The 21,534-nt window shown below is 39.8% G+C and overlaps 1 protein-coding gene across 4 annotated transcripts in view; it reads left to right on the top strand.

Moving 5' to 3' along the window:
• The window catches only part of POU6F2 (POU class 6 homeobox 2), a 328,816-nt gene that overhangs the window by 204,503 nt on the left and 102,779 nt on the right, over positions 1-21,534 (top strand). The gene's annotated exons all lie outside the window — the stretch shown is intronic.

Below are 21,534 nucleotides of genomic sequence, written 5' to 3'. Positions count from 1 at the left end.
ATGAAGCAATATCTGTAGTTCTCTGCCCTACTGTTGACTTCCCCATATCCAGCAGCTGCAAGAAAGAGCTTTATTTCACTCGCACATAGGTGGAAATCACTTTCAAACAGGAAAATCTAATGAGCAGCAATAAGCCGAAGCAGGAAGAACCCCTGTTTGCATTTTAGATCTTTTTCTTTTTGTATGCTTTGTTTTGCTGTGAGGCTGGGAGAAGACCTGTGACTTTTCCAGCTGTTGGTTACATACGCAGAGCTTGCAGCAAAGCCAAGTTTAGAAGGGAGTCTGTTAAACCCTTCATTTTTATGGACCATATTGCTATCAACGCTCATTTAATCTGGTTTGCATATATCTGCACTCTTTTGAAGCTAAACAAATAGTAGTTTTATATTGCTTTCTGCTCACACTGCAGGTTTATTTTAACAGGTCTTGCTATAGCTTTCTAGACTCTGACCTTCAGTCTTGCAAAGTCCAGGCTTGTTGGTTCTGTGATTTTTTAGAAAAATGCAGTTCTGGATTAATTTGCAGAATTCATGATGTAGAATTTTAGGATTGTCTTGAGTACTCCTAAAGTACAACCACAGAAAGAGGTGAGGTATTGAAAGAGATAAATCAACAAGACCAGAGCATATATGTCATTTTGTACTGTTTCACCATAAACCTGGGGTTCATCATAGGAGATTAGACAGAAGACATAAAGATGGTATCAAGCCCAAATAATGACTGGAGAGAGCTGTAAAAATGCTGAAGTGGCAGGTTTATGTAATTTTCATGAAGAAAATGTAAACCTTAAAGAACAGAACAGGGAGCAGGAAAGAACAGAAATGTCAGTGCATTAAGGTTCAACCCCTCCCAAAATCTGAAAGCAGTAAACCACATCAGATGTGAGTTGGGAAGGGGGGGCTGGAGATGGGATGCAACTTCAAAAGAGGTGAGAAGGTACTTCACCACCTAGGAAAACAGGCTCAGCATAAGCATCTGGTGGCAAGGAAGAGGGATGCTGTTCTGTATTACGTGACTCTGCAAAATGCGTAGGGGTGATACACAGCTACATAGAGGAACAAAGTAAATCAGAGAAGTCTTGTTCATATAGCAATAACAAGGCTGTTAGCAACTGACCATAGTATTGCAGAAAATCGCAAAAGGAATAAAGTGGAGGTGAGAGGGCAATGTTCTTTAAGGAGAAGTCTGCTTAGAAATTGTTTCAAGGTATATCAACATCAGTGTTAAAAATGATGGCTTCCATGTAATAAATAAATGTTCCTCAGCTAATTGAGGGGAACAGTGCTGAGTGTCACACAGATAACTGAAACATGAGGCTTCACTGCACCTGGAAGAACTGCACAACAACCTGTGTCCCTTTCAGGCCATTAAAGTAAGGACTTGCCTCTTTTGGGCCTCTCCATGCTCCCTGCTCCCACCTGAGCCACAGTGAAGGATTTCTGGCCTCCTCAGCTTATGTGTTCACTATTTATCACCAAAAAACGTATCTGTGTTATTCCTAGGATCTCTGGGTAGTAGAAAAGTCTGTAGCTTGTCATGTGAAAGGGCAGCAGTCTGGGCAACAGCCTGTAATGAATTAGTGTTTACTCGCAGAAGTAAATGGGTTTGTGGTGGCAGATCTCAGCACAGTATCATGATTTTGTTGTACTGTTTAGCTAAATGTCATCTATTAATATTTCAGTGAACAAGGCCCAGTGCAAAACCCAGCTGGGATCTCATAATCAGTCATTTTGCATAATGAAAGGAGGACCTCCTAGACAGTGCCCAACTTTGGTTTCCAGTTATTTTCATACATGCAATTGGCTTGACCCAAGAGTGCTGCTGCCAACATGAAGTTTTAAACTGGTACGTTGCAGCACACACATGCAGGATGATGTCCACACTGTAGCTTGGCTAGAAAATCATTGTGTACGCTCAAATACAGTGTTATGATCAGTATTATTGTAATGACAAGCCCTCTATTCAAATTTTGATTGTTGCTATCCTTGTCTCATCTCCAAGTTGAAATTTCAAATTTTGTAGCCACTGGAAATTTGGCGTAAAGCAAAACATCTTGTAGGAAAACTTAGTTTTGCATTAAGAATGTTGTGGGGTTTTTTGTTTGTTTGTTTTGTTTGTTTGTTTTGTGTTTTTTTTTTCTTTTCACTTCCCTTTATTTTGATTCTTTTCTCTAGTTGAAATTTCCTTAATTTTATTTTCATTGAGAGTTAATAGAAACTGAGTTGTTTTAGCTAACATTTTGGAAACACATCATATTTCTTACTCCTTGAAAACACGTGCCAAAAATATAAGTAGTTTCCCAGATTGGTCTATTCTAAACTCCAGCATTGCTGTCAGATATCACAGCAGAGCCAGGTGCCCTGAAGTTCTGAATTAAATAATTACTGTCAGCTTGTGAACCTCTTGTCTCCATTCTAAATAGCTCTGTGATCCACTGCTATATTGGCTGAATTCTGCACATTTTTAATGTGTATTATCTTCCACACATGGTTGGAAACAGAGACTAGCTTATGCTCCTGCAGCAGCCAGGCCTTGAAATAGCTCTCACAAGTTGTATGTAGACTGTCCTCTGATTATTTTGAAATCAGAACCTTTTCTTTTTTGATGTGAGTTGTATTTTATTTTGATTTTCCCCTTACTGACAACTATCTAAAACTGATTTGTTTTAGAGAGAGTTTTCACTGAAGTCACCACAGTTACTTGTACAGAGAACTTGGACTGGTGTAAAGTGTTGTTTTGTACAGATTTGGCAGAGGACTTCAGGATATTTTTGCCCTGGAGTTCTTATAAGTATCTTAAAAGGTCATTTTTCTAGCTAAATGGAAATATTATGTCAATTAGTCAACATACTTAAATCACCCTGTGCAGCAATGTGTTAGATGGAAATGAATTTAGTAAATCTCTCATTCCATCAGCAAAGGGTTCCAGATTATGTTCCTCTGAATACAGAGGCAGTCTTCATATAAATGGGCTTTAGATGAGGTTTAAGTTTTTGTATAATTTACCCCGAGATCCTTCATGAAAAGCACTCAATAAACACAAGAGCATTGCCTTTATATAGGTGCACAAGAAGATAATTGAACCTAAAGCTACTTTTGACCCAAAATGATTTTATTTGAGGAAGCATCCCCTGGATCACCAACCACTGGCTTGAAATGGCATCCCATCTCAGTCCAGCTGAAAATACACCACTGAGGTGTAATTTAACTTCAAGTAATTTAGACAGTTAATTCTTTTTAAGGAATTATTGGCTATGTTTTTATCTGAATCAGGCATATATAAATCATATTCATAGTAAATTGATTGATAATGTCAGTATTAGCATTATTCCAGTGGTGAGCAGCTTGTAATTATACCAAAAAGTTTTGTTTTGTTTTGTTTTGTTTTTTTGTCTTAAATGAATTTAAAATATTATATCATGTTGTTTTTCTTTAAAGAATATGAGGTGCATGAATTTAACCATAATTCAGTTACACTGCTGTTTGGGCTTTGGGCCTGCTATGATTTAATTACATTTTTGTTCATTCAGACGTTTATAGTGCATGTATGTTTTCAAATCATTCTCACTGTAGCAGCAATTTTCTCTGTGCGAGCAAACGATCTTTAAAATTGTCCTCGTTCTATAATACTTAAGAAAGGGAAGAAGTACATGAAGAAGAACCTCAAAGATGAAGGCCAGGCTTGAAGCACAGTTTCATTAATACTGGATGGCAGGAAAGGAGCCAAGTCCCAGATAATGAGGAAGGAGTTGCAATTTTTTTTAAAGCTATCTGGTGACAGGGAAAACAAAAATGACATTCAGCTGACGAATGAGGGGAGTTTGACCTAGCCTTTTGACCCTTGACAATCAATCTTACCTGCTGCTTCATAAAGAATTATAGCTGTGCCACTCACATTTGACTCTGGATTTTTACTATTCTCTGTTACTTTTGCCTTCTTTCTTTCTTTCCTTCATTCTTTCTTTCCTTCTTTTCATCTTTCTTTCTTTCTTTTTTTTTTTTGAATGCATGGTCCAAGAAGAATAAACGTGTTGTATGTAAGACCACACGAACCAGAAGGTGGTCTTGAAAAAAGAGAGAAAGAGAAAAGAGATTGGAGGGAACAGGCAATTGGTGCAGGGTGGAGTTATGGGAAATACAGTGATAAAACAGTTTATGCATGCTATTCATAAATGCATAAAATAAGTGCTATATTTGAGGCTTTGGAGGGTCACATAAATAAACAGCAGCCTGGCATCCTCCTGCTAAATGCCCCATGCTCAGTACCATATTCCTAAAGCAAAAAGCCGTGCAAAGCAGCTGCTGGTGGTGTGGAGAGCTCAGGGGACGCAGTGGTGGCAGAAACCAAAGAGCACCCTCCTTTTTGAAGGTGACGTCCAGCCTGTGCAGGGCAAAACAGCTTGCGGCTGCCTGAAAACTCAGCAGGCTCCCACTGCCCTCCAATGTAATGTTCAAAAGAAAATATAAGCTGCCTTTGGTTAATGAGAATGACAACACAGTAAAGGTGAAATATGATTCCATGCAGGAGCTATGAGAAAGCCAGCAAGAAACCAGGATTTGGGGAGTTTTTATGGTATTTTGGTTTTGTTTCTACTGTTTTATTTCAAGTTTTATTGCTATGTACACTATTAAGGGTTTGCATACCCTCATTATTGGAAAGGGCAGTAAGTCTAGACAGCAGACGTCTCCTGCATTATCTATTAAGGGTGGCAAAGCAAGTACTAAGTGCACTGTTAGTGGCACAACTGTTAAGAAAAGTAAAAGTCAGATCCACAAAACAAAAACCTCTTAGAAATAAGAAAGCAAAGGTCACATTTTCCTTTTGGTTTTAGCAGTGTAAATGAACTGACCCTGCTCTCATTATGCTGTGAAATTCAGCGAAGAGTTTGTCCCACTGTCTTCACTGGCCATGGTGATTCATATATTTTTATTTGCAGCATTTTTGCTTTGAGATACTGAAACTAAGGCTAGTCAGTATGTGCATCTTTATCGTAGTTCTTTATCTATAAGAGGTGACCATTGAGAGATTTTTAGTTTTTATAGACAAGAAGTTGTCTGGGAGAAAAGGAGGGGTCTTTAGGGTTTGTTTTCAGTAGCTGTAATTACTGTAAAAGTAATAGAATCATAGATAAAGGAAATAATGGTTGATCCTTTTTTTGAAGTTGCATATTATAAAATTTTAAAAGTACATCCTTGATACATGCTTACATGAGTAAACACTCAAAACGGTAACTGCTGAGAGGCAAGCTTACTGTGTTTTTCTTTTTACCTTGTGAACATATTTTTGCCCTGTCATGTGTAATGAAGGGATGAATCCACCTTGATTTATTTTGTGCCTTCTTAAGATTGGGAAAAAAAGAGTACAAAAACTGGACAGGACAAATCCCTGGCCTGCCTTTCTCTTGAATTTTCACAGTCATGAGTAGCCATAGCCAGCTGGACTTGACCTGGTCTCAGCTGCCTTTGCATACGAAGTTCATGAAGTTCAAAATGGACAAGTGCAAGGTGCTGCACCTGGGTCAGGGTGATCCTGAGCAAAAATACAGGCTGGGTGGAGAATGGATTGAGAGCAGATCTGAGGAGAAGGCTCCAGGGTGACCTTATAGCAGCCTTCCAATACCTAAAGGAGGCCTGCAGGAAAGCTGGAAAGGGATTATTTTTCAGGGAGTGTAGTGATAGGTCAAAGAGTAATGGTCTTAAAGTAAAAGAGGGGAGATTTAGATTAGATACAAGGAAGATACTCTTTACTCAGAGGGTGTTGAGGCACTGGCACAGGTTGCCCAGAGAAGTTGTGGATGCCCCATCCTGGAAGTATTCAAGGCCAAGTTGGATGGGGCTTTGAGCAACCTAGTCTAATGTCTAGTGTCCCTTCCCATGGCATGGGGGTGGAACTGGATGATCTTTAAGGTCCCTTCCAACCCAAACCATTCTATGATTCTGTGATTTTGCTCTTCAGAAATAAGTCTTAAGACGAGTAGTTGTTTTCTCCTATTTCGAGCTGTTGAGTTACAGCCTATATAAGCTTTGTGCATGGAGACTACCTCCAAACCACCTCATCTGACTACTCTCTCCTCTGTCTTTTGACCCTCTCTATATGTTTTCTGTGGATAAAATGGCTGAATGTTGCCTGCACAAGCTTTATATGGTATGAAGATCTTTCTTGCATGTAAAAATGCAATCTCCCTTATCCAGCAACATCATATAATCTAGTCACATATCTTGATCTATTGTAATTATTACTTGTAATATAGTCAGAAACAAAAACAAGAAGTCTTTAGCATTGCTGCTCCTGAGAGTCTGAGAATTATTTTGCAAGGGGTTAGGGACAGGGAAGGAGGGGCCTGCTGAACAGGAGAAGGAGAGGAATTTCCATTTCCCATTTATTCTTCTGTAATTTGTGAGGTGATAATCATTGGTGCAAACTCACACAATGGTTCAAATTTCATATGTAAAATGGAAGTCTAAGCACAAAGCATTGCAGTCACATTAACAGAGGAAATCAGGCCTGTAGTCTTCAGACTCTTTAACAAGACGACAGAATTTATGAATCATCAGGGTAGCAGGATGTGGTTACCTGCAGCCTATTCACATAACAAGCCCACTGGGGGCCTATAGTTATTGCCCTTGAATTCGTTTTCCTTTCTTCATTTTCTTTTGTCATTTTCCTGTTTCTTTGGTCTTCCTTACTGCACTAGAGGAATCGCGTTATTACCTGTGATGTGGTATTGGTGAAATTTTCTCATGGATTTTTTTATTGTTATTATTGTTAGCTAGTTTGGTTTAGTTGGCTCTAGCAATGTGTCTCGTTTGATGATAGAGGTGTTCACAGTGGTGTACAATGAACCCTAAGTACCAGTGTTCCAGGAAATCTGGGATTGTTTTTCATTCTGAGGCATCCTCTAAACACGGTGTGAGACAAGTGCCTAAAATGTGTCTGAGCTGAGTTCATTTTAAAAGACATCCTTATTACTGGAGATCGCAGAAAGTCTTATAAGATGCTGGGAATAAAAGCATTACTCAGACATTATAAAAAAGTAGGAAAAAAGGAAACAAATGGGTGCTTTCAAACCATCTATATATCATTAGCACAAGGTAGGAGGTAGCTCTATAACAATCTCTTCCATGTGGAAAGAAAACTTTCTGTATCTTTAACCCCTTAATTTTGAGTATCTTAGTGCACGTTGCTGTACTTTGCTAATTTAGCTTTCCTGTGGTGACGGAAGTGAAGTTTTTTACCCCTCCTTTTCGTTTACTGAGCACAAACGTGAGGCAGATTAACTGCCATGCCCAAAGTTGTACAGGCACAGTAGGTTCAGGAATAAGAAGTGGATTCCCAGGCTCTGATGTTCATCCGTAAGACAATCGGTCCTAACTCTCTGTTTCTGATGTGACTTTTTTTCACATACAAGGTGATGTTTTGTTCTAATTAGGAAAACCGCTTTGCATCTTGGAAGCATAGCATCCAGGTGGGAATAGTATTTGTCAGTACAGCATATTTAATTATTTATAACTGCTTTCTTTGTCTGATGGTTTGATTGTTATTTATTTTCTACCAGAAGGTTTGATCACTTAAACCGCCTGAAATCAAACATTTGGCAGTGTTTACAAATTATGAAAATGGTTTCTGATTAAAGTCTTCCATGGGGAGATTAAAGTTTCAAATCAGTATGTAAGCCAAAGGCATTTTTCTGAATCTCAGTGCACATAGAGCTTCTCTGTGGCATGTGCTGTGTATTCGTACCCCCACTGGCAGAAGGTATGGGCTGTGACTAGCACATTTTCCCCACAGTTCTCTCGGGGGCGTTTCTTTAGACTGCTCTCATGGCAGGGGGCAAACAGAGCCCTCTCAGTGAAGTGAGATGCAGCTCTGCAAGGCACCCACCAGACAGTATCTGCCAAAAAGGCCACCTCCGGCTGCAGCTGAAAAAAAGTGAGAGAATCATGCATGGATTTAAAAGCTTATCTATTTTGCAGATATACTGTGATCAAATCTTGAAATCATTGCAGCATAAGTTAAATCAGCAATGTTTCTAGCAATATGATCACAAGAAGTTAGATGACATTTCATGTGCAAGTTGATTAGGGGCTATTACAATGAATTTATTTAAGAATACCACTGTAAAAAGAATTGAGATGGAAATGACTTCTCATTTTACCTGTACTGGTCCATGGACCACTGTTGATTCACAGATGTAAGAGGTCTTATGTTCTTGGCTTCCCCTCCTTATTTCCCAGTGCAAAACATTAAATCATGATGTGTTTTCCTGGTATTAGTCTGTTTATGAACTGGAAATCCATGTGATCCATAATCCAAATATGTAAAATGGTCAGCAGTGTATGCTGCAAACCTGACAGTGAAAAGTGTTGTACTGCATGATCTCTTAAAGAATGCTTGTCTTCACTTACAGGTCTGATCTTCGTATATGTTTTTTTCTGACGCAGTTCTCATCACTTCTAATGGTTGGGTAGCTATTGGGCAAGAAAAATAAACTTCTAAATATTCCTGAAAAAATAAAGGCAGGTGTTTACACAACTCCTTTTGCTCATAGTCGCATAAGTAAGGCTTTCTGAACATAATGTTTAGCCAAATTTGTATTTTCTCTGGTCCCCTGTTTGAATGCTAGGACTGCCATACTGCCACCATTGTTCCATAAGTGTGTGTAAAGAAATAAATATAGACAGATGGCAGGAAAAAGAGGCAGTTGTGGCCATACCTGTGCAAAGTGAGGTCTTTGTATGAGAAGAACAGTTGAACTCCTGGAGATGACACATATAGGAATTGCCCTCAACAGCAGAATGCTGAAGGCCCCCAGTGGAGCTGGTGTTTTCAGGTAGTCTTTAGACAAATATAAGTCCAAAAAAATGCCGTATTTGGAAGACTGGGGCGAGTGGGGGGGAAAGGAGTGTTTTTGTGGTCATGTGGTGCTGGACCTGGCTCTGTCTCAAGGATGGAGATGAAAGCATAGCTTGCCCCATGCTCCTCGGTGCTTGGATGGAAAATCAAAGGGAACCATATTAATTTCAGCTTCATTGAAAACACACAGTAGAAAAAACATCCATAGTTGGCAAATGGAAAAGTTTTAGATTGATGATGGAAGAAACATTCATTTCCAAGCTTCTGAGCGAGCTATTAAAATCAACAGAGTAAAGACAAAATACCTGGCACTGAAAATGAAAGGAACAGTTTTTGCATCTACTTAGTTAAAACTTGGCAAAACAAACGTAGAGTAGTGGTTTCAGATTTCTGTGTGCACTCACTGTGCCAACTTTTGTTCTTAGGGTTGCCATGAGAGAAAGTTCATCCCACTTGAGAAGCGTTTACTCCGTTAACTTTCTTAATCAGAAATCATTTTAAGCAAAAAGTTTGATCTTGTGTCAGCACTAACGTGTTTCTATATTTTGTACTGTTGAATGGTTCAGGCTTTTCATTCAAATACATTATTTTGGAACAAACTCGCCTCCATTTAATTGACATTAAAGTTACCATAGTAAAACTAGTAATGGAGTTTGCCCAGCAGTTATGTAGTATTTTTCATTTATACTTCTCAGTGGGGTTTCTCAGAAGGATGAGAAATCAACCAATTTCACAAGCAAGGAAACTCCATAAAGTAAATTCTCTCCCCTTACCCTCCTCCAAATCCAAACATCATTATCTGTGATCATACATTAGTGACCAATTTCACATGAGGACTAATGTTTTTATTATCATCAAAATTTTCTCAATTCTCTACAGTTAAAAGTTAACCTTTTGCATTGTTTTATGAAAAGGTTATATATAACAGACAAATTTAAGAGAAAATTTGTTCTACAAAAAATCACACAACCTTGTTATGTCATTGCCAGTATGTTTCTATAGGATGAATAAAATAGACCTATTAGGTTGCATCCTAGGTTAAATTGTCTGTATTTTTACAGCAAGTTCTGTGGGATTCTGTTATCATTTTCAAAATGATAACATCAACAGCTAGTGTATTTAATGTTTATGACAGTCTTAGTGCATTAGTAACCACTAATTTTTACATGCATTAACACATTGTTTAATTTGTTTAAAAGAGTGAGGAACTCAGAGATGACAAACGATGAGAAGAATGCTTTGTAGCATCGTTCAGGTTTGGTATAGCTAAACATATACAGCTGATGATACCTAAACCCTTATTTAAAATGATATTCCATTGCCCTGAATATTAAAGCTAAGGTAGTAATGCCTTAAGGAAGGCAAAGACTAGCTTCCTGTGAGTTTTTTTGAAAATTACTGATTTGCTACTGACTTCCACTTTTCTTCCATTATGTGGTTTGGAAAGGCGAGTATTTCCATTGATGAGGCTACTAGGGTACTACTTCGTGCATCAAAAAGGCGACACAATAGAGTTCTGACTGAATATGTGGACACAAATAGTGAATGATTTTTAAGTAGATTTTTGGACAGTTGTCCAAAATCCTTTGGATTGTGTTCTCTTTCTATAACTAGAATCGCCTGCTCCAGGTAAATAATGCATTCAAGTGGAAGTTATTTTATTAATTGGTGCGTATCTCTTTTGAATTAAAAACAATTAATATTGAAAATGCAATTTAACAGGTAAAGATCTAGATGCAGGTTATTCAAAGGCTTGCTATTAACTTTTCTGCGGTGTACAAAAATGTCTGAAATATCAAACAGCATCGTGACATGCTTTAGAAAGCCACAAAGTGGATAGTGCAGTGAGCGGGCAGAGAAATGCAGCTGTTCTCTGGACTCTCCAGCCCTTCAGCTCAGCTGTGGCTGGAGCTTTATCCTAACACAGACGTGTGACTGGCTTCACACAAAGGGAATGAGGAGCACCTATAAAGTCTTCCCCCTAATTCTCCCATCCCCATTTTCTACTGATGAGAAATTTATCCATGTGAATAACGGGGTTGTTTCAACAATGTTATTTCAACAATGAGCAGGAAATTTAGGTAGGTGGAAACACGAGAGCACTCAGAGAGCAGCTAATTCACTGTTGCTGTGAGGAGGTGATAGATGCCAAGCACACCGGGGCCAGAATTAGCACCCAAAGCTGCAACATGTTGAGCTGAAGAGCTGTAGGGCCTGGAGAGAAATCTGGTATTCAGCCTCTCATTTTACTGCAAATTAAAAATGAGCAGTCAGTCCACCTGTAGCACATGAACAGAAGAGTCCAGGACTGCTGTTTAACTTTGTTTTTAATCTCTCTGCAAGTAAAATAAACAGACTAGAAGGAGAGATATAGGCAGACTGCTTAAATTGAGCTGTAATTAGCTCAAAGCTTGCAAAAAACTTGCTACTGGTGTTGTGGTATGTTTTGAAAGGCACACAACTAAATACAGACATTCTTATCTATGCACAGCAAACAGTGAGAATCATGGAAGATTCTTAAGGACAGCAAAATAGAGCTTCTGTGAGTCAACAGCAGGCAAGCACAGTGTACCTTGTGTAGTGGCACATACCTTCAGGAATGGCTTGTGGTGTGACAGATTACCAAATTACAGTTCGCTTCCCAGCTCTCCTACAATTTCTCATGTGGAGCAAGTTGCTTAGTCTCTCTGTGCATTGATCCCTTATCTGAAAAAAGAACACCTCCATCTTCGGCTCACATATTGAGGTTACAGCACCCAGCACAGCACCTCCTTGCCAACTCAGTGACCTATGCTCAAGATTTCTTCTATACCACAGCTATTAAGTAATATCTGGTGTCATTTAGAGAAAGTTTTTAAGTCCAGTTTTATTCTTCAATGACTGATGAAGAATACCATGCTCAACATTGTTCTGTGCATGCGTCCCAGCTGGTGGGGAGTGACCTTTTCTCACTGGGAGTTGAATAGGGACTGAGAGCATTACAGCCCTTGAAGGATCAAGGCCACATGTTCTCTTTTGTTCTATTTACTACCTTTTCCACCCTGTTGCTACCATTTTTATTTTTCTGAAGACAGGAGAAGTTCAAGGTTATAATGAGGATCACAGGACTGTTGTTAACAAGTTTAAAGCCTGAGTCTGCTCTAGCAGCATTGGCACAGCCCTGCAGCAAGGTAGGACTGCCACTTGTATGCCTGGTTCTCATACTTGCTGTTGGTCATTTTGTTGACTGTAAAGGAAGGGACTGGTCTGGGCTGCATTTTTACTCTTTCTCCTGGTAGTGTACACACTGCTCTTTTCTGAGTCATTCCTTAGCCTGTTTTCACTGCTGTTCAGCTGACTTCTCTGGTCAGTTGCAATTTGCATGCTGGGAACAATTTGCAACTGCTTGAATATCGGCATTGTTAATACAAAACAGAATTGTCTCAGGTCTCCCAGCTTTCAGACTAGTCTGAAAGCAGAAAATGACAGAAGCACAGAGTAGTAGTATAGTAAGAGTGTGAGAGATGAAAGCAACCAGCCATACTAAGTCACAGGATGGGCACAGTACCTCTGCTACCTCCCTTGGTTGAGGCAGGGGGGAAAGTTACATTGTCCTTTGTCATTCGCAGGACACTTCCACCAGCTCAGCATCAAGGCTACCCTTCTAAGACACAAACACTTTGATCCACTATTTAGCTGTATTGTGTAGGAAAAAACACACAGACACACACACGCACACATATCCACAAAACTCCCAGCACATTGCACTTACAGTAACTTCACTTTTAGTTAAGGAAACATGGCTCACTTCAAAGACTCTTTGAAGATACTTCTAATAATTTCTGATCTTCAAAGAACTATTTCTGCAGCTATACCTGGATAAATATTTCTTTGTCAGAAGAGCCATTTGCCGTAAACAATTATAGAATGCACACTTGCAGGTCTATTATCAGAAAGAAAGCAAAATCACCCTTTGAAGGCAACAAGCAGTTCAACAAGTTCCTCTTGACAAGACTTTGCCCCAAACCCTCACAGAGACACCTTCCCAACAGAAATGGGAGGGCACCCAGTGGTCTGGGGACTGGTCACTCCTCTGAACTGCAGGACAGGATTCTGCACAGTCTCTTCCTCAAGCTGTATGTCATTGCACTGCTTTTGCTACAAGCATTGTTGCTTCAAGGAATGTCAAATACATGACCTGCATAAGTGCCATGGAAGTTAAAGTTCCAGTCTATATTAGAGCATTTGAAACAGACAAGGAGAGAAAAAAAATAAACTGCAATTCCTGTTATTAAAGATTGTGTGTGCACAGAGTGCCCAGACATTGTCAGATGTCCATTATGAGTCATGGTCATTGTTCTCTGAGTCAGCAGACTGTTGTTTCAAACTTAATTTCTTTGTGTCATTCATCTGTTCCCTGTCACATCCCTTTGGCTGTGAAATCTTATATTGGGCTCTGTTGGCCTTTAGATGATCATTTTTCCCTCTGTCAATTAGTTTCTTTCAAAGGAGTCCTGCAGACTTTTCCCAAGAAATGGGAGGTTGTCTTTCATCCTGGTCCACAGGAACATTCTTTTGAGTTCAATATGGTCTGGAAATCCCATCTGTAGGAACATACCATGCCACTCCATTTGATTTTCCATGTGTACACTATTCTGTTCTTAGACAGGATCTGGGACCAGTCCTGCTCTCTGTAAGTAGAAAACTTCCTTTATCTGGCATAAGGACTTGATGTTCAGACTCCTGCTCCCTGATGCCTAAGAGTCATGTGAGTCATGTTTTCACACACACACACACAAAACAAAAACAAAAACAAACAAAAACAAAAACAAAACTACCACCCCCAACAACAAAAAAGTTTCAGCTGATAAAATTAGGAGTTTACCTGATACAGGTACAGCTTGCTTGACACCCAACCTTTGGCATTCAAACGCTATCATTGCCCTCAGACTATGTTATGGTGCATTTTTAATTGACTGTCTTTACGTGAAAGTCCCAAGATGATTTGCTGATTGATCCCCTGTGTCCTGATGATACCCTGACTCCAGTTAATGTTTCAGCCATCTGTATAATATGGGGCCTAAGGTTCCATTTGAGCTGAAGAAGCAAATGGCTTATTAAAGTCTAATTTCTACAGCTTGTTCTTGCCTTTGGGCATTTTAAATAGGTTAATGCAATTTTTACAATACACTCAGGGAACCTTACTCACAGAGTGTTGTCATAAACTAGAGGAAAATAGCCCCTAGATTATCTCAAAATGAGAAGTATTCCAAATATTCTTGCTCGATACTTAGTCAAGCTCTCTACCTAGAACAACAACTTTTTCTTTTTTTTCTTTTTTTTTTTTTTTTTTGTTCAGATTTTAGCGGATTATTGTACATTTTAAAGTTTGGTAAGGAAAAAATGTCAGATTTATTTAATGCAGTGGATCATTTTTCAGAGAAGTTCCAGTATTCATCAAAATGTGGAGACACCACAAGCACCTGATAAATTATGATGGTTTTCTTCTTAATACTTCCTTTTTATTGCCTATATTCTTTAAAGTAAATTTAGTGCTTATGAAGGATGCTGGATATGACAACAGTAGAAAGTGAAGCCCTCTGTTTACCTGCAGAAGTGGTACAGAAGAGCATTGGCAATGCAAGTTTCTTCCCATAACTCCATCTGTGTTCTGCAGCTGTAACCTTGAGGGATCACCTTTAGGAAGAAGAAGATGACTTGGTCTCCTTACTCTTTCTATCCTTAGCCTCTCCGCTGAAAGTGCAAGTAAAGGTGTCAATTGATGCCATCCAAGGTCGTAGTCTTTATGATCTACTTAATAGGTATTGGGATACCATCAATTTATTACCTTGACTGTGTGGCAGCCTGCCTCCAGTGCAGGCTCTCTGTGGGTATCTGTGTGAGAATACATCTTCCGTACATCTAATACATCTTCTATAAGGTAGAAAACACTCAAAAGCACCATTAAAGTGCAATGATTTTTGTTCCCTGTATTGACCTAGACTAGATTTGAACCAGTGATTTAGAAATAATATGCTCTATATCCCATTACTAATCTCTTCAGCCACAAGTCCAACCCTTCCTTTTTTTTCCACAAAGAGGATGCTAACATGTTTAAAGCAACTCACATTTTGCTCTCAAAAAGGATATTCAAGCATATGCAAAAAATACATTGGGTATTTGGCTAACCTACTCCTCATTACCCGGGAGGGAGAGAGTGTAAACACAGGCTCGCATTAGACTGTTCAGTGTGTGCATTCAATCTTTAGAAATTTGTTTCAAAGAAAAGAAAGGCATATACCTCATTAGAAGAGAAACAACAGGGTGAAAAAGAAAAGCAGGCCATGTCAGTTCAAACGCAAGTTAGTTACACTTTTCAGTTTGAGTAAATCCGTTCTCCATTACTGGGGAAGTGGAAAAAGGCATTAGGCCCTTGTGTGGTGGTTTTACTCGGGTGGGCGGCCGAGCTCCACCACAACCGCTCTCTCACTCCCCCTCCTCAAAGAGGAACAGGGAGAAAATACGATGAAAAGGGCTCAAGGGTTGAGATAAGGACGAGGAGATGGCACAGTACTTATCGTGACGGGCAAAACAGACTCAGCATAGGGAGATAGTAAGATTTATTGCCTATTACTAACAAGCTAGAGAAGTGAAAAACAAAGGAAAGAAACCAAAAGCACCTTCCCCCCCATCCACCCTCTTCCACCTCCTCCCCCCGAGTGGCGCAGGGGAACGGGGGAATGGGGGTTATGGTCAGTCTATAGCGCTTCTTCTCCGCCGCTTCTTCCCCGTCATTCTCGTCCCCTGTGCTGTGGGGTCCCTCCCATGGGATGCAGTCCTTGCTGAACTGATCTGGTGTGGGCTTCCCACAGGCAGCAGCTCTTCAAGAAGTGCTCCAGATACGGGTCAATCCCTCAGGAGCGAACTGCTCCAACCTGGATCCCCCACAGGCAGCAGCTCCTGCCCGGTCACCTGCTCCTGCGTGGTCTCCTCTCCACGGGCTACAGGTCCGGCCCGGAATCTGCTCCAGCAGGGGTCTTCCACAGGCCGCAGTCTCCGTCGGTGCAGATCGGCCTGCTCCACCATGGTCTCCTCCACGGACTGCAGCGTGGAACCCTGCTCCACCGTGGTACCCCATGGGCTGCAGGGGGACAGCCTGCTTCACCATGGTCCTCACCACAGGCCTCAGGGGGCTTCTGCTCCAGCGCCCGGAGCACCTCTTTCCCTCCTTCTTCACTGACCTTGGTGCCTGCAAGGCTGTTCCTTGCTCTTGTCACTCTCCCAGCTGCTGTGTGGCGCAGCGTGTTGTTTGTTTTTTTTTCCCCTGTCTTAAATATGATCTCACAGAGGCGCAAAACAACATCACTTATTGGCTCAGCTCTGGTCAGCAGTGCGGTCCTTACCAAACATGGGGCTGCTTCTAGATCCTTCTCACAAAAGCTACCCCTATGGCCCCCTGCTACCAAAACCTTGCCACGTAAACCCACTACACCTTGAAATGGCAAGAGCCAAGTTCTGTGCTCAGTCAAATAGGAGAAGTTTTAATGTATAATTTTCTCCTTTTTAGACCATTATACATTGTATCAAGACAATGAAGAACATCTATGCAATTATGTAAATGGGAGGATAGAGGATAGAGAAAAACAAGTCTTTGTAGGCTAAAATTGCTTCATATTCCTCCTATCCTTTCTTCCTCTTTACACAGAAACAAAAACACGCAAAACGTTAATAAATCAGACATTATGTGAAGCTTATCCACAAGAGCAGATTCTAGATACAAATTGAATCCCTGAGCATTAATTTGATCTTTTGCCAAGCATTGTCGAGGTCTTTAGAATTTGAATTTATATTGTGAAGGAGGTGTGAAAAAAGAGATATAATTTTTACATTGTTTTCATTATATAAACATTTGTGGGCTTACTTATGTTCCTTGCTTTTTGGCAAAGTGTGATTAAACTTTAAAATGTATTTTTAATTTAAAATATAACCAGAGCCATTCCCATTCTTATGCAATAATATATTAGCCAGAGGCAACAAGAAGTTGATACTACTTTCACTGAATATAGCTAGGACTGGGACTTGAAGGCAGAGCCTTTTCATTTTTCCTGCTAAGCAAATGATTCAGTCATTCTCCCTGTCATAGATCAGAATGCTTCACAAAGTGACACTGCTGCTTTCTGTACGGTTGCATCAGAGGTGCATTTTTCCCATTGCACCACTCTACTTGACAGAAGGGCATTTTAGTTTCATTTCAGTTGCCTGTATAGGTAACAAACAGAGGAACAGAAGGTATAAGGAGAACACAAAAATATATTTTGTGTAAATATTTCAAATACATAGCAGCATTCTGCCTATGGCACTCCCAAAAGGTACTCAGGAAGGAGCGTGTTCCTTAGACCGTAACATTCTCTAAGCCCTTAAAGTAGTTCGAGGTCTGTGACAAGTGTAGAAGTAGGTGACGTGGGAGATCAGAAAGTTTGGCTTTGCTGCCTCTTGACCATCCATTTGCACCACTTAGCTTGATATCTCTTATTGTAATGTAAATGCTTTGATACCATGGCTAAGCATAATCTGCTTAAAGTAGGATCATACAGCACGGGGTGAGGCCTTTGGGAAATCTGCCATGGCACTGCAACAACCAAGAAATTGCAGTTAAAACTTAAGTTTGAAAACCCATTATGGCTTTGTTTTCTCACAGGAAGAAGTTTCTCTTAGCAACTTCTTGGATATCTGGTGTATACTTAACGTGTATTTTTGTTAAGGAAGTTAAAATATCACACAGCTTTTGTGGACTGTTGTCACAGTTTTTTTTGTACTTTATATGCATTTTTAGTTAATACTCTTGCTTTTAATGTGATGTACTTCATGTTGTCTTTTTTAACCATAGAAAGGACTTCTTGCTTTTTTTTTATTTATTCTTGAGTGCAATTCTGAGAGAAAGTAGGCACTTCTCACTTAAACATGTCAAAGTTTTACCCAGCTGCTAGCCAGTAAGTCATAAAAAGATTCCTGCGAGGTAGGTAGGCAGTGCATGTTATCTTTTATACATGCAGACATAGCACTGTTGTACCACCTGAAATTCCATCAGGCTCCAAGCTCTGCAGAAAGTGACAAATGCTAGACAGGTATACGATTTATAATGGATGAGGTATGCAAGCAAGCTCTGGGAGTTGGATTGGATTTGATTACAAACAATAATATGACACAGCCCCTGCTGTGGATAGTACATACATTGTGAGAGGCAGTGCAATCAGGCAGCATGAACACTGGACTGCAGGCGGGATCCAGAGCCCTAAATCTACCCTTGCAGTACACTTACTGTATGGCTTTGTAAAAGCCTTGTCTGATCTAACAGTCCTTCTTCCAGTTCCCTATCTGTTTGTTTAGCAACAGCATGTTAAATAATCATGCCTCACTAAGCCACTTCAATGCAATTTATAGTTCAGCATGATAGTAGGCTTCAAAAAGGGTTTTTAAAGGAATTATATGAAAAGACAAGAATTTATTTGAATAATTTTATGCAGTTACTGGCAATGGACTTGGAAACTTCTCCCTGAAGTAACTTTTCTCCATCAACAAAATTTTCCCTAAGGGACCCCCTCCCACCCCAGCACAAATGAGTGTGCTTCCAGTACAAAAGTGTGTGGTAGAGATATTGATATTCCTGCATTGGCCAACATTCAAGTATTCAGCAGCACTGAATCCAAAGCTTTTCTGCTCCTAGACTTGGAATGAAAAAATTCTCCATATTGAGTCATCATCTGAGAGTGCCGGGCAGGCCCACAGACTTTAAAACCCTGACATTTTCAAAGTCAACTTCTGACCCTCTTCATTCATTGGACAAGTCCGCTTGGGTGAGTGATTGCACCTGCTCACATTGTCAATGCACAGAAGCATGCTGGCAATGGCCATTTGACAGTAGGATGTAGGAGCTCAGTAAGACTTGAACCTGCAAAGTTTTAGGCTAAAAAATAGTGTTGATGTGTTTTGTTTTGTTTTGTTTTCTCATTTTTTTCACTCTGGATTCTATTTCTAGTTATAGGGATTGGCAGAAGAAAAAATGCACAGATCAAAATGTCCGTTAAACATAGTATTGGCCTTGTGGAAAATGGCAATTTAATAAAGATAATTTTTAAGAAAGTAGTTTAACAGCTGACCAAAGTATGACTCATTAATGAAACCAAGGCCTACTGTTAGGATAACTGTTCGGTCAAGCAAATCCCAACACTTCACAACAATATCTTTCTTTCTTGAAAAGATTCATACATTTATTAAAACTGCATTTCACTGTTTTTTTTTTCCTATATCAGACAAACAGACCATTATTATTTCTGTGTATCCATATCCATGCTTTAGACGCTGCAACTTTTTCACCTGCAAGGCTACTAATATACCCATTTAACAATATTTCAATGAAAGCATCCTGAAATAAATTTTATGCTATGTGGGGAACACTGATACTTTTATTTATTAAATACTCGTTTTCTGATTCCTTTGATCTATATGCAAAGACATGAAAGAATAAATTTCTTACAATGTATTGTAACCACCTCATTTGTTTTAGTTTGTCAAGAATCTTCATTTCTTCTACATTTTGGGCTTCTTTACAGTTCTGCTTATGCCTTCCTCGCATGCCACCATTTTAAGAAGGCAGTGATGATTTTACCTGTAGCAATATATATCAACAGATATTTTTGTATACCATAAATTTATAAGATCATTCTATATTAGAATCTATGGGATCAGTAGGGGCATGCTGTGTTTGAATTCTTGGTCCCAGTTACCAATGGTTTGTCCAGACCGGTAGACTATCACAGGTGAGGATATGGCCTGCACAAGGTAAAGAGCTGGTCCAGATTAGATTCTTCCTTACGGTAATTGGAAAGGTCTTTCCACCTTTGTGTGCATACCTACAGATGGAACTGATGAATAGCATTCTTTGTCATCTAAGGTGCTTCATGCTGTTGTTAATACTTGTCTGTCCAGTTGCTTTCTTGTATACACACCTCCTCCATTCTTTGTTCTCATATGCCTTAGATTGTATTTTCACTTGCTACCGTCTGACTTTGGGGCATTTAGGTTCTGATGGTGGAACCGATGGAAGTGTATGCTTACGTCTCCAGGCTAATTTCTTTTGCATGGGATACCATGTGAGTTTTTAATCTAATGGTCACTCTGTTTTATGTTGAAACGCCAAGCTGCCACAAGCGATTTTACTAATACAAATATATTGGTGTTACCATTCCGCCTTCTTTGCTTTATTTAGGTTCTTTGTTGAAGTCACACATGACAATAATTCTTAAAAAGATGTATTTGTAGTTTGATTTCTTCCTTTGGTGAAAGAAAATTTACATTAGCTGTGAATATAGGAATGAGTGACCAACAGCTCTTCTTGCCAATCCTTTTATTCTTCCTTTGTACAGCCTTTTCTGGCTTACCCATTCTGCCTATTCTCTCCCCTTTCTGTTGTCTTTTTTCTTTTGCTTATTCCAGTTTATGGCTCATTGATTTCATAAGTCATAGCAAGACCTCAGGTTCATCCCCAGGGCATAGACATCTGGAAAGCTGAAACAGGGATGTCAGCACAAAAAGAAAGTGGGAATAACTTGGCTTCATCTGCCAATCCACAAATAGAGTGGTGAACAATGGTTTTGGCAATGAAATCTGAGTCTTATTTTAGAAGTAACAAATTTGATTCACACCCAGTCTACTATGGCTTCTGATGATGGAAATTAGAATATGGAATGTTGGAAATTCAGTACAGAGAGCAAAGTAGTGCATTGACCTTATAAGCTGTTCCTCTTGGGATCCTATAGCCATCTAACACAACCCCGAAAATATTGATTAAAGTGAGTAAGGCCAGAGACCCAGATGACTTATTTAGGGGGCAACCCCAGAAAGCATCAGGTTCCTGTGATGTTCTGGCTGCTGCTTAAATCTGCTCTTCCTTAGTGACATCCCTGTGGCAAACTTCTTGCCTTCCTGAGTTTAATCAATGCCTTAGTCAATTTGGGAGATAAAGTTTGCACCTTTGTGCCAGAAGATTGATGCAAGCCACCGGTTTCCAAGCTCACATTTGGAGCATGTACTAGCACAGCATGACATACTTTTGCTACCAGGAGTAAGCAAGCAGTACAAGTGCACAAAATACCTACCCTATTTCACAAGGGGAACTTTATAGCTTTTAGATGTGAATGATAAGGAGCGGCTCTAATTTCAGAGACATGCATTTTATTGGGTATTTTTTCCACCTACGCATTTCACCAAAAAAAAAAAAAATCATTGTTGAACATTTTCTTTCTTGACACCTGCTGTATATAGATGTGACAAAGCTCTTTTCAGAGCATCCTTTATTTTACAACTATGGTTTTATCCTGCTCTATATAGCAGCACCAGTTCATGTTATTAGTTCTTGCTATGATACATACAGTGACATCCCCGGCCTCTTCTTCAGGCAAGGAAAATTCCCATTGGCTTCACTAGTAAGCTTGTCTGAGCAAAGACTGCCACTCAGCTCTGATGCCTGTCCAGTGGGCAGAGCTGTAGCCCTTCAGAAGGTTTGGTCTTATTGCCTCCAGTGAAGTCCATCTCTTACTCCAGAACCAAAGGCTGGGAACATGTTCACTAATATGCTGCCACAACCTGAAGTCTGAGGGCAGCTAACCTCAGAGGGCCATGTGCCCCACAATATAAGAGAACCAG

This window comes from Anser cygnoides, chromosome 2, assembly GCF_040182565.1.
Source record: "Anser cygnoides isolate HZ-2024a breed goose chromosome 2, Taihu_goose_T2T_genome, whole genome shotgun sequence".
Taxonomy (NCBI): domain Eukaryota; kingdom Metazoa; phylum Chordata; class Aves; order Anseriformes; family Anatidae; genus Anser; species Anser cygnoides.
The sequence above is the reverse complement of the archived record's forward strand: the minus strand, read 5'-3'. Positions and strand labels throughout refer to the sequence as shown.